The sequence below is a fragment of the Gallus gallus genome, chromosome 6 (genome assembly GCF_016699485.2).
Source record: "Gallus gallus isolate bGalGal1 chromosome 6, bGalGal1.mat.broiler.GRCg7b, whole genome shotgun sequence".
In the NCBI taxonomy this organism is placed as follows: domain Eukaryota; kingdom Metazoa; phylum Chordata; class Aves; order Galliformes; family Phasianidae; genus Gallus; species Gallus gallus.
In genome coordinates, this window is record NC_052537.1 from 35,307,371 (window position 1) to 35,320,108 (window position 12,738).

General features: G+C 47.3%; 1 long non-coding RNA gene across 2 annotated transcripts; it reads left to right on the forward strand.

Moving 5' to 3' along the window:
• Positions 1–296: 296 nt before the first annotated feature.
• LOC121113341 lies at positions 297–12,345 on the forward strand. Of its 2 annotated transcripts, XR_005860819.1 has the most exons (4): positions 297–2,393; positions 3,103–4,291; positions 6,795–6,859; positions 11,292–12,345. It is a non-coding gene; the product is annotated as an uncharacterized LOC121113341 (long non-coding RNA). The 2 variants fall into 2 exon arrangements; XR_005860818.1 differs by having other exon boundaries at positions 297–4,291.
• Positions 12,346–12,738: the final 393 nt, after the last annotated feature.

Genomic DNA, 12,738 nt, shown 5'->3' on the forward strand with positions numbered 1-12,738 from the left:
TCCTGCACTGCCCGTCCTATCCCAGCCCCACTCATCGCTTTCCTTTTATTCCCATCTTCCCTCAATGCAGGGAACTGCTCACATCTATCTCCCCGGGTTTTCCTGGGTCTCTAAAGCAGTCAAAGAAGCATTAACAGAAATTAGAGATAGAAACAACCATTGGAACAGGTTGCCCAAGGAGGCTGTGGATGCCCCATCCCTGCAGGCATTCAAGGCCAGGCTGGATGTGGCTCTGGGCAGCCTGGGCTGCTGGTTGGCGACCCTGCACATAGCAGGGGGTTGGAAATGGATGAGCATTGTGGGCCTTTGCAACCCAGGACATTCTGTGGTTCTATGATTATTTATAAATCACACAAACCAGCATTTGGGAAACAGAAAAATAAATTGCATGTAGAAATGTTCCATTTCTCTGATGAGAAAGGAAGGCTGTATCCCACAGGTATTGTGCTGACCCCTTGCAGGCAGAAGGGACTGACACTGCAGTCCTTTCACAAATGTGTGCTTCCTGATGAATGAATATGAGCAGAAAAGAGAATTAGGGAACTGACAACCTAGCACCAGCAGTGTTAATTTGCTACAGTTTTATCATTTCCTTGTGAGAAACTTCATATATCTTTATCGTTCCTTCTCCGAACAGAGCTCTATAGCTTCTGATATTCTACTCAGTGAACTGAAATATCTCTCAATATAAAAGAATCTTCTTCTAACAGCACTGGGAACCATTACGGTATATTGTTATGTACACTGGTATTACCCAAGGAAATATTCAGAGGTTGGAAAAACAGACATTTTTAGAGAGAGTGGAAAACACAACTTCTAAATTAAAATTACAGCTTTTCTTGATTTAATTCAATCTGGTGTTTCATCTTCTAACTGAAGCCCCATATGTGGATGGAAGAATCGTAAAATCACAGAACGGCCTGGGTTGCAAAGGACCACAGTGCTCATCCAGTTCCAACCCCCTGCTATGTGCAGGGTCGCCAACCAGCAGACCAGGCTGCCCAGAGCCACATCCAGCCTGGCCTTGAACCCCTTATTGAGAAAGAAGGGAAAGAAAGCACTGTGGGCTGTGGGAGTCACCCACATCATTCCTGTCTCCAATGCTGGGCACTGAAAGCACAGCCATCCCTATGGCCAGAACCAGCTGGGAGCTGCATGGCCATCGGGGCCACGATGCCATTCATTGGGGTAGAAACAGTGTTTGCAATTTGGATTCTGCTGCCTGTGATAACATGGCACGCACTCCTTTCATCCTCCTTTTATTCCGCCTCATGCGTTTCCTGGTTTATTGGGTCATTGAGTTGGTTCCTGAGTTTAACAACCACCAGTGCTGCGTGTGCTGTAAATAGGAGAGCTTTGCAGAGCAGATAGCTGTGGTGTGGGGCTGCTGATACAGGGCACGTATGCTTATTGCTGCTGGAGCCTCAGCCTGGGAAAGCCCAGAAATTATCATTTTGAGCAATGCTTCTTTCCTCCCATCTTATTTACAGTGCATGGTTCACTGGTTAAAACTGTTAGAGCTGAAATTGCTACAGGAACTCAACCTCAAATATGTTCCAAGTCATTCCCTGAATGAGGAGGAGAACCCTCGCAATAACCACGAGAAGTTCATCTCAAGGCATCTTCTGGAAAACACGCTGTTATCTGGCAGTACTGCAAAGTGTGTGCACAAAATGCCATCATCCACGCTGCCAGCTGATTTAATATCAGCATTTTCTGTTTTCTGCCCTATTCCTGTGAAGGACTGTAAGTCGTAGAATCATAGAATGGCCTGGGTTGAGAAGAGCCATAGTGATCATCTAGTTTCAGACAAGTATGTGTGTGTCTGTCTGCCCAGCACGGCCATGGGGGAATCCCTGCTGGTGGGTGCTGCCGTGGGGCCACAGCCATTGCCCAGAGGACAAACTGAGCACTGTTCCCATTCCTCCCCTCTGTTAGGCAGAGATAATTGCACCCCTGTGTCACAGCCAGCGTGGAGATGTGCTGAGAACCACCTGGGAAGTGTTCTGCTTGGGAAGCCCTGCAAAGACTCACTGGATCGTAGAGCTGCAATTATTCTGGATCTATGGTCTTTTTGAGATAAAATTTAATATTTAATGCTCTGCAGATTAATATTATTACATATGACGCTGTAGCAATATATATGATTGCTTGCAGCAACACATTAACGGAGCATTAAAGCAGAAGGGGATTTAAGCGGGCATTTAAATGGAGGTGACTCTTAAATGCTCGGGTGGGTGACCTGAACTTTTCGGGTTTAACATATCTTAAACCACTGAAGTACACTTGAAATGAGCAATTTAATACATTTGCTCTTTCCAGCTTCTCCGGGAGCAGTGGCAAAACCTTACACTGAGGACTAGTTCTGATTTGTGGAGGATATGGAAGAGAAGGTAAGCACATCCCAGCAGGTCCATGTTTTTTTTTAACCAACATCACCATAGAGTCATGGAATCATAGAGCCACAGTCTCACCTAAGTCAGCCTGTTTGTCCAGTATGAGCAGCCTATTCTATATGAGAAGCTACTGGAGTCACCAGCGCATAGGAAGCAGCAGCAGCAGCCCTCATACGAACCTGCTGCTGGGGGTTGGGTTTTGTGTTTTGGACAATGCTGCCAGCTGCTCTCTTTGTCATTGGAAATAAAGGTAAATCCAAGGTGCAGGAAGTTAGACTCCCTAAGTCCCACCTGCATATGTGCACCCATATAGAGAACTCAAGAATGAGCAGACAGAACAGACGTCTCCAGGCCCATTCTCCAGACCTTTGCTAGGGCAGCAGTGCTGCTATGTACCCCCATGGGACCACCTAGATGTGTGGCATTGTGCCCACCACGTCCCAGCACTGGGATGTAAATGCTCTGCCTGCTGCAGGCGCAGCACCTGCAATGGGGATAGAATGCACTGCCAGGTCCTGCCCTGCTGCCAGGGACACACAGCCCTGTGCTGTACTAAGCTGCAAGGACCCACTTCCACCGATACTGCTCGGTCTCTATTGAATGCACACTATGGAATTTAATCAGTGAAATGAATTTGCTAATGAACTTGTTAATGAGCTTGCCATATCTCATATTGTTCATTTCTTCTGTTCTTTTTCTTTTTTAGTGGGAAGAAAGAAAGCTGCTGCTGTTTGGCGGCTTGTTGTTTGGGGTTTTTTTCTTCTTCGCTTTAGGCAAATGAAAGGAATAAGTTCACTTATGATTGCTTTCATGTAAAGAAAAGTTAATAGAAATTTTAATAACAGTAGCAGCTTAGGAGAGTTTGAGGCCATGACACGTGCAGTGCAATGGAGGCAGCTCCTGCAGCAGGCTGCAGCTGCCCATTGCTATAGCTCTGCTTGGGGCACAGGGGGAGAGCTCCGGGAGAATTCAGAAGGGTTCATTCTGCCCTGGTTTTGTGCAGCCCTGCGTGCCCATTGCATACACAGAACACCATGTAGCAGCAGTGTGACCATTAGTCACTATGTCAATGTACATAAAAAGGAACAGGCTCAGTAATATATATGATGAACTTTTACTGATTGTCGTATGTGCCCTTCTGAGCTCTTTCCCTCTGGGATCCACAGCATCAGCGCTTCCTTCCCTTTCTCTTGGGCAGCAGCAGCAGCATTTCTGTCCTGCTGGTACTGCAGGCACCATGGCTGTTTGCTTTTCCTGCCAGGCAGCAAGCCAGCACTGAGGTCAGACTATTCCCAGGATGGATGCAAGGTCCTGGTGTCAGCACTGCTCACATCAGTGTTGCATACATCAGCTCAACTCCTGCAGCCTCCTGTGCCTTCTGAGCCTCCCATGCATTGAGGCCACCACCTCCCATGAGGATGAAGGGGAGGAAGAGTGGGGTGCAACCATGCACGCCCCATTGGCAGAAGCACCTGGGGGTCTTCACTGACCAACACTGTGAAGGGCACTGTTATTGTGTGTGCACTGTCCTTGTAGACTCACCTCAGCAGTGATCTCACACCACTGTGCACTTTCCTGGCACACTGACAATCCCAGTGAGCAGCTGCAGTTCCATGGTGGCTACATTAAGAATGTGACTTCTACAGCCATCACTGCGGCCATCAGCAGTGGATGTCTGCCGTGCAAAGGGACGTGCGTGCCAACAGCAAGCACCTGGGCATGGAAAGCTGGTTGCTGTTACTGTAAGTGAACCCTTCAGTTTGTAAGTGTGAGGAAACTGGAGAAGTTTATGAAAGAAGAAAAAGGATGGGGTACCGGGAGACAAAAGACTCATCGCCTTGCAGGAAAGGCTTGAATACAGGAGAAGAGGAGATGGATTGGAGCTCGTTTTGAAGGTTAGGATGCTTTTCCCTTTTCTTTTGTTTCTCTCCTATTCATTTCAAAGAGAACTACACAGAATAATAATCTCCTTGTTTTGTCTGTGTGATAATTGCACTGATAATTTACTGTGATTTAAATAATCAAATTCGGAGTTTTGCATGTCATAGTCTGAGAAAGGGCTTTCTTTAATCTCCAAAGATGCATATTCATGATGCCACTATATATAGCGAAAGAAATTACGGTGCCATTGTCTACTTCAAACAAGTCATTCATTCCCTGCTGTTTGAAAAAAGATGAAGGAGTTGAAACACACAATGATTGATTTGTACTTTCAAGGCTCACCTCCTCTCCCTTTGGTAATGGATTTCTTTATCTATCAACAGCTATCGTTGTCATTTAGCGTCTGCCCCGAGCAGCCTGCGCTCAGCTTTAAGTGCTGTGTCAAGCACATCCACGCCTTGGCATTTTGCTGCCAGCCCAACTCGGCTCAACTCGCTCTTGCAGCAAACAGGTTGCTCATTTTCCAGCATCAGATACCCCATGCCTTTATTTAATACGTGACAGTATGCCTTGCCATGGCTGGGGGTGGATGAAGGGGGTCATGAGGTCCCCCCCCAAGGTGCACATGGGAGTGGAACCATGAGGAGCACCTCTATTTTTGTACTGGGTTTGAGCATTTATTGCATCAAATTTAACCGATTTATTGTGCCAGGTAATGAAAATCCCATCAGAAGCATCTCTGTGGAACATGATTTGCATTTGAAGGCCAAAAGAAATCCATTCTAGAAATAAAAACACCAACGTAACACAGGTCAAACATCTGCACTTTTGTTGACTTTAAAATTTAATCTGTTCTATATGACTGTGCATTAATACCAAAATGCATCTGTTAGGAGTAACAGCCAGAGGATGGCAATGGGGATCAATGGGAGGGATGGAGAATTTCCTTCCTGGGCTGTGTGGCACTGCTGGGGATGGACTGTCCTGAGACCCACAGCGTAACGTGGGGAGAGCTTCAAGGTGGAGAAGTACAAATATAACATTGAAAGCTGTTGGACCAGCTGCAGCCTGAGGTGTCATGTTTAAAGAAGGATTAAATAATCCAGCTGAGGAAACCAGATGGTATGAATCGTTTAATGTCAATTCGATAGCTGGTTACTTTTTCATTCCTCTGTTCTCAAGATGAGGAAGAATGCACAGTTTTCCCCCATTCAGTGTGCCAATTCCACCTGCGTGTGGCTGCCTCCAGGAGCAGCATGGCACGTGGTGCCTGTAATTCTTCTCTCCAGCCATTGGAAGGCCGTGAGATTTAGGGCTCCTGCATGAGCAGTTTTGCATACACTTCCAAATGTAGTCACCGTTATTGTTATTTAATGTTTTCATATAGCAATACCAGATGAGAATTAGATTAAAATCCAAATAAAATAAGCAGAATTAAAAGATATTTTCACCAGAATTGATGTATTGATAGAAACCTTTGCAGTATAACTGAAATAACAGCAGGAGGGGAGTAGATAAATAATTTATTCTCCATGCACGTATCAATATGGTCTAGAATGTATTATTGAGCTGAGCGTGGAAAAGCTTTGCAAGGTTCTTTCTTCTGTACATCATTCCTCTTGAAACCAGAACCAAAGCTTTTCCACTTTGCTGAGCCCGGTGCAGCAGGCATTGCTTCAGTGCAGCCTCACTTGAGCCCTTCCTCCTCTCTTAGCCTGAGTAGGAGAGGAGGACGTGAGATTTATTGCATAGAGCAAAGCCTCTTTTGTACCTCTGGCCAAGGAGCCTGTTGTCATCGTGCTGGATTTATAGTTAAGCTGATGTTTAATCCCTGAAGAATTTAGTCTGTTTGCTGTGAAGTCTGAGCTAATAGAGAGCAGGTCCTGTGTGTAATGCATTTTTTAAACTTACTTTTTTATTCTGTATGGAGAAATATTTCTGGAAAAATGTTGGTGGTAGAAATGAAAACAATTAGATTCTTTCCTCCCCCTTTATAAGAGGCAATTAGCTACTTAATTACTGGACGTGGCTTTTAACAGTGGCTGCGATGAGCTGCAAGTTTCCATTTCCTCAGACTCAGCCATCAGAGACTTTCAGAAGATGCTTTTTATTGGGAAAAGATTCCTCCAGTGGGCAAATACTTTGCAGTCTGCAGATTCAAGGGTCACGTACATCTAAAAGCATTGAGGGCACACTAAAGAACTAAGTGTTTAAAAGGTATAGTGAGGTAAGCTCTGGCATCACTCGCATCTAGAACTGTACAGACGAGCTCGCCCCGGTTCACTAACAGATCCTTTAAGTGCTGTTGGACCTGGTTTGGAGGTGGGTCCAACCTGCCCTCCAGCTCAGCTGAGCCCTCCCTTCCCTGCAGGACCCCTAACGAGGTAAAATACCTGAGCACACAAGGCGACTGAGGGAACAGCAATAACGCACAAGCAATCTGTATTTTGCACTTTGACTATTTACCCTTGCAAACAAGCTGTGGCTGTTTCTCATTTATTCACTCCCTCCCTACAGGCAGAAGGAGCCATCCCCAAGTCAGCTTCCTGCACTTCCAGTGACATTTATAGAAGTGAACAGAGGTACGTGCTGCATAGGAACCTCACTCACGAGCACCAATCTGCTTAGCCCAGGGAGGAGAGGGGAGCACTGGAGGGGGCTTGGCACTGAAAAAGGGGAGTCTTGTCCAACAGGGCAGGCAATGCCCTAGTGGAGGGATGGGTACTATTGAGAAAAGGAAGCATCAGCGTTAGATTCACTTCTGTATTTTGCATTCAGTTCTTATCATATACAGTCATGCAAGAAATAGCATTTGCTTTGAAAAGATAAATATTGAGTGTAAGTTCGGAGCGCTCTTACTGTGTTTTTTAACGTTATGGCATACAATAGAATCATAGAATTACAGAATGATTGGGTTGGAAGAGTCCTTAAAGTGTGACAGAAGGGTCCTTGGCTTCAGCCAAGAGCTGATTCCCAGCCTTGCCCCCATGTCCCAGGCACAAGCTTCTGAATGGCAGGGACTGAAGTCCCTTTGGTGGGACCTGGGCAGCACCGTGCAGGGCCAGGCACACATTGCCTGCAGAGGAGAGTCCCAGAAGTGTAGGAGATCAGACCACAGGCCACCCAGTGCAGCCTGGTCTCCTAAAGGGATTCACTCCAAATCCCCATGCAAGGCGGGTTAATCATAGAATGGCCTGGGTTGAAAAGGACCGCAATGCTCATCCAGTTCCAACCCCCTGCTATGTGCAGGGTCACCAACCAGCAGCCCAGGCTGCCCAGAGCCACATCCAGCCTGGCCTTCAATGCCTGCAGGGATGGGGCATCCACAGCCTCCTTGGGCAACCTGTTCAGTGCGTCACCACCCTCTGGGGGAAGAACTTCCTCCTAATATCCAACCTAAACATTCTCTGTCTTAGTTAGATGCAAGTTGGGACTTTGGTTCCTTAAGTACCAAAATTAATGATTCCTTTGTTTAGCTGATGAGAGTTCCAAGCCTAATTAATTTCCTGTCACACTGGGCTGCGCTTGTAGAGGAGGAAATAGTGGGGAAAAGTAGATGAAGCTCAGGTAAAGGATGCGTTAATTAAAAGCCCGATTTGCAGTGGCTGCATTTCTCTCCTCTCTTCAGATTTCCTGTTTACCTCATTTATAAGGAGTAAAGCCTGAGTCTGCCGGGCTATTGGCTTAGAATAGAAAACTCCATAAAATCAGATGGCTTTGGTTATGTACCTGTTTTCAAGGTAGCACTGGGACAGCGCACACCATTATCCCATCAGAACTGCTGGCTGAGTGGCTGTGTTGGATGGGGCCATGGGCAAAGTGACCTGCTGGGGTCAGCCAGCCCACGGCAGGGAGGTTGGAACCGGGGGATGTTTGAGATCACTTTCAACTCAAGCCATTCTATGAGTCTCTCATTCTAATCAACCAACTACACAAAGCAGGTTAATGCCTTAAGGAACTAAAAATGGGTTCTATTATTCTGTGATTTGAAGGGAAAACTAGTGGTGATGCTTGGCTGAGATTCAGAGTTGCACGTGGAGGTCAGCTGCATTTGTACAACGTGAAAAGCTCCAGTGATGGCCAAATTTCTCATGTTGAAATGTGTGCTGTTCCCTAGAAGAGCACCTTGCTCCAAATAGCCTGGAAGGTTCAAAACCTGATACATCTTCTTAACGTATTGCAGGAGGAAGTTTCTCCCTGGGAATATTAGGGACTTTACAAGTGGAGAAAATAAATTCTGCTCTCCCTAAGTAATGCTGCTTGTAGTGGGAGTCTAATTTTAGATTCCTTCTGCTGCCTCTAAATCTGGGCTTTGTGTCTTTCCCAGCTTGATAGAAGGGCGTATTTAATTATCAGGAGTTGCAGTTGTATGGACAGAGCTTTCATCAACAAAGCATATGTCTTTTAGTTTTGTAATTGCAGGAATCCCATTATTTCTAATCTCCGAGTAACCAAACACATAAACTATACCTGCAGGATGCACTTGAAGCTGCTGATCTAAAGCAGTGAAGGAAAGGATCTGCCATGCAAAGAGGTGTGTGTGCAGCCAGCCATTCCATCTAACTTTTGTTTTCAGCTCCTAAAACATGAGGTAAAACTTCATTTGTCCCAGACAGGCTGCTGAGCTTTGCTTCTGTCAGTCTGCTCTTGGGAAACACTTCCTTGAAACTCCCTTTGCTCCCAGAAAATGCAGCTGCCCGATGGCCTGGGCCCTGCCAGCATCCAGATGTGGCACCGTCAGAAGGGAAGCAGCCCCCTCAGCCCAACGATGCCCAGGACCACCCCAGGGCTGCAGCACCGCACACCCAGCGCGTGGCTCAGTGCATCTCCTGTTGGGTTCTGACTCGGTGTGTGCAAAGCAAATGAGATGTGGGGGGGAATCTGAACCCTGCCAACCTTTTTCAGCAATCAGACTTTGGATGGGAACAACTCCCTTTCTTTCCATCTGTAATCCATAAGAGAGGAAACACCGAGGAAATCCATGCGTTCTGTTCCAGCCCTGAAGTGAGACACTCACAAGGACTGGCTTTGCAGGAGGATGGTGAGGAACTGAATAGCCCTGGGCACCAGGTGTGGTCCTTTATTTGTATGTACAAAGCTGACACAAAGCAAGCAGCAGCCTGGCAGCTCAGCAGAGCCTGCTAGGGTGGGAGCCCGGATCCATGGTGCTTAATGAATTCTCCATGCTTAATGAATCACAGCGTGCCCATGGTGTGCTACTTGGATGGTTGGAGTGAGGGGAAGGCTGAAGGAAACTTCCCATAGGGGTGGGAGGAATGGCAGCAGTGCAGCAGATGGAGTGCTCTGCTGACATGCAAAGCAATGCACATTAAAAGGAGTAATGTGTAGTGTAACTCACTGGTGAGCTCTAAATTAGCTTTAGTCATGACAAAGACATGGGCATCACTGTGGAGAGTTAATAAAAGTATCTGCTGAGTAGGCAGCGGCTTGCAAAGAAAGACAAGTGGAATGTTCGGGTGTATAAAGGCTTGGAACAGAAATTGTAACTGAAATATGATGGTGCTGCCATGTACACAAGTGATATTGTCTTGCTGCAAACACTGTGGGTGTTTGTGGTCCTGCTCTGGTACGCAGAGCAGTGGGGAAGGGAAAGGTTACTGAGAGCAGCTGAAGCTACACCAAGAAATCCGCATGGCCCCTCCAGGCTAAGGCTGGGGTCACTCCTGCTGGGACCAAACCACCCAGCCATCAGCTGTAATGCTTACACAGCAGGCTTTTACACCTCGGTTCCTATTATATGCTGCTGAAGTGTAAGTTTGCTTTGAAGATTCTTTAAATGATGCTATAAAAGTCAACAAAAAGAGCTGTGAGGTCACCAGGAGCTGGCGGGCAGCTGGGACCAACATCCTGCTGGCAGTGGGGCCAATGCAGGGTCAGGCTGCAGGGTGAGGTTCTGCCTATCCTGCCCATCTTGCAGGACGATCATTTCCATCTCAGGCTCATTACTGTTCTTTTAAGAGCCCATTCACTTTCCTTAACTTTACTTGACTCAATTTATACATAAAAACCCACAGAGCAATTTATGGCCTTTACGATGCTCCATTTACTGCCTCAGACACCAGAACTGCCCTTGCCCACATCCTGTCATGTTACGCATTGGATCTGGTCCTGGGCAGCACATCACCAGATGACGTTTCTGCCATCTGCTCATTGCCAGCACAGTGCCCATGTCTGGGTGAGCTCCTGCAGTTTTCTGGCTCCCTGCTAACGACGGCTGCCTCGTTAGGAGCTGCCATCTCTGGGCAGTGTGGGCACAGTTCAGCATCTCACGCTGTGCCACAAACTGACATCTTGTTCAACACCTGATAAAGCACTGCATGCTTCTGGAGGAGCAGAAGGCAAACATGGGGCTGGATGCAGAACTCCCGATTACAGCACCCTTCTGATCTCTGCCCCGGGTCGCCATCCCATCCTGCTTTCCCCCTCCCTGACCTCCTCTCCTCCATCAGCACACTCCTCCCGGCACGCTGCCTAATTTCACCCCCTGCCCATCTCAGGGCTTTGCCCTCAGGTCATTAAGATTTCATTCCGTTTCTGCTCTTTTGGCCCTTCCCAGCCTCTCCGTGCACTGATTCTCAGGAAGCTCAGGCGGGGTCACCACCCCTGAGCTCCGTATGGTAATTCCAATGACCTGCTCAGCAGTAGTGCGGAGGTCTGGGCAGTGCTCAGCGCTTCCCATCACACCTGAGGTCCTCGTCTGCATATCTTTGCTTCATTTCCATTGTCGCACTAAATAAGTTTTCAAATGATAAGCAAGAAAAACTGAGAAACAGATTTTTGGCGACCATTTACCAATTGAAGATGAAGAAGAACTTCAAAACTGCTCAGCAAGTGGCAACTCTTCAGCATTCCCATGGGTCCCACAGCTGCCCGGGTGCTGCCATGGGGTCCTGACCGTGGCCTGTGGGTTCTGGACTCATGGGAGGGAAGTCTGTAAGTCTGAACTGTCCTAATCTGTGTGTACAGCTCTGCTAAGCACTTCTGTCTTCACAGATTCCACTGATTTCACTTTTGACCATCAGCCTGAACGCGTCCTCCCAACTGGAAAGGCTTTTTTCACCTTGATGATCCTTGAGGTCCCTTCCAACCCGAGCCGTTCCATGATTCTGTGATTCACCGACTGCATCACATCCAATAAGGAATCCCAGTGCAGCGCTGAAGCAACCCTCCTTCATCTTCATGTAAGTAAAACAAGGTGTTGTGCTATTTGGACATCAATTTCTTATCATTGTTGCTGTGAAAACTGGTGAAAAATGGGTGTTACCAGCATACCTCACACCGTAATTTTCTGCCTGTGGTGTTTATCTCTTGCTGCTCATTGCATCTACCTAATTCCTCTTTATTGCCACCAGCAAAGCAAAGCTAATATTGAGATTCTTAGCAGCAAATACGGGAGGCAAAATATAAACGCTTTCTTGTGACTCATAAATTGCCCTTTTTATAGTCAGAGCAACAAAGACTTGGGCACTCTTATCGGGAACATGCACATTGTACGCTGCCAGCAGCGCTGCCAACTATCAGTAACGACACTGCAGAGCACGGACCTGAGAAATACGCTGAAGAAATCCCACCAATGATCTGCTGTAAATTGCTTACAACCCACAGTTTGTGCTGCAGGGCATGGGAGCACTGTGCAGTTACATCCCATCCCATCCCGGGGAATAACAGTGGGGTTTGGGAGGTGCTTCAGCGCTTGGTTCTCTGAGATTTCAGCTTCAGCCCGTGTTTCTTCACATCTAAGCCTGCTTTTCTATTTATTATTATTATCAAACTTGATAATCTGAGAAAAAAAATATGAAATACTATCAATTTGTGATGGGTTTTGGAGGACTTTCATCTTCAGAGCACATTTTCAGCGTATCACTGTAAATTTCACTGTTGTGTGGGGAACACTTTGTGGCACATAGCTTCAGTTCCTGTGTTTTACACTGATCACAGAATCACAGAATGGTTTGGGTTGGAAGGGACCTCAAGGATCAGGAAGCTCCAACCCCCCCGCCACATGCAGGGCCACCAACCTCCACATTTCATACCAGCCCAGGCTGCCCAGGGCCCCATCCAACCTGGCCTTGAACACCTCCAGGGATGGACGGGGCAGCCACAGCCTCTCTGGGCAGCTGTTCCGGCACCTCACCACTCTCATAGGAAAGAACTTCCCCTGACATCCAACCTCAATCTGCCCTCCTTTGACAGATTTTGCTCCAGGAGCCCAAATTACGGCTGGGTCACCAGGCTGGATGGCTCTCTGCAAACATGGATGCAACAGAGCAAGGCCACATGCAGAGCCAGCTCCTACAGCGCCTACGGGCTCTCTCCTGGCATTAAGAAGGTTTGCAACATGTGAGCTGTGACAGCTGCAGCACAGCAAGCTGTGTGCGGTGAGGGTACAAAAAGAAATGTCCTCACAGGTCCTGCTCTGCTCGTCCGGAGTCTGCAAAGG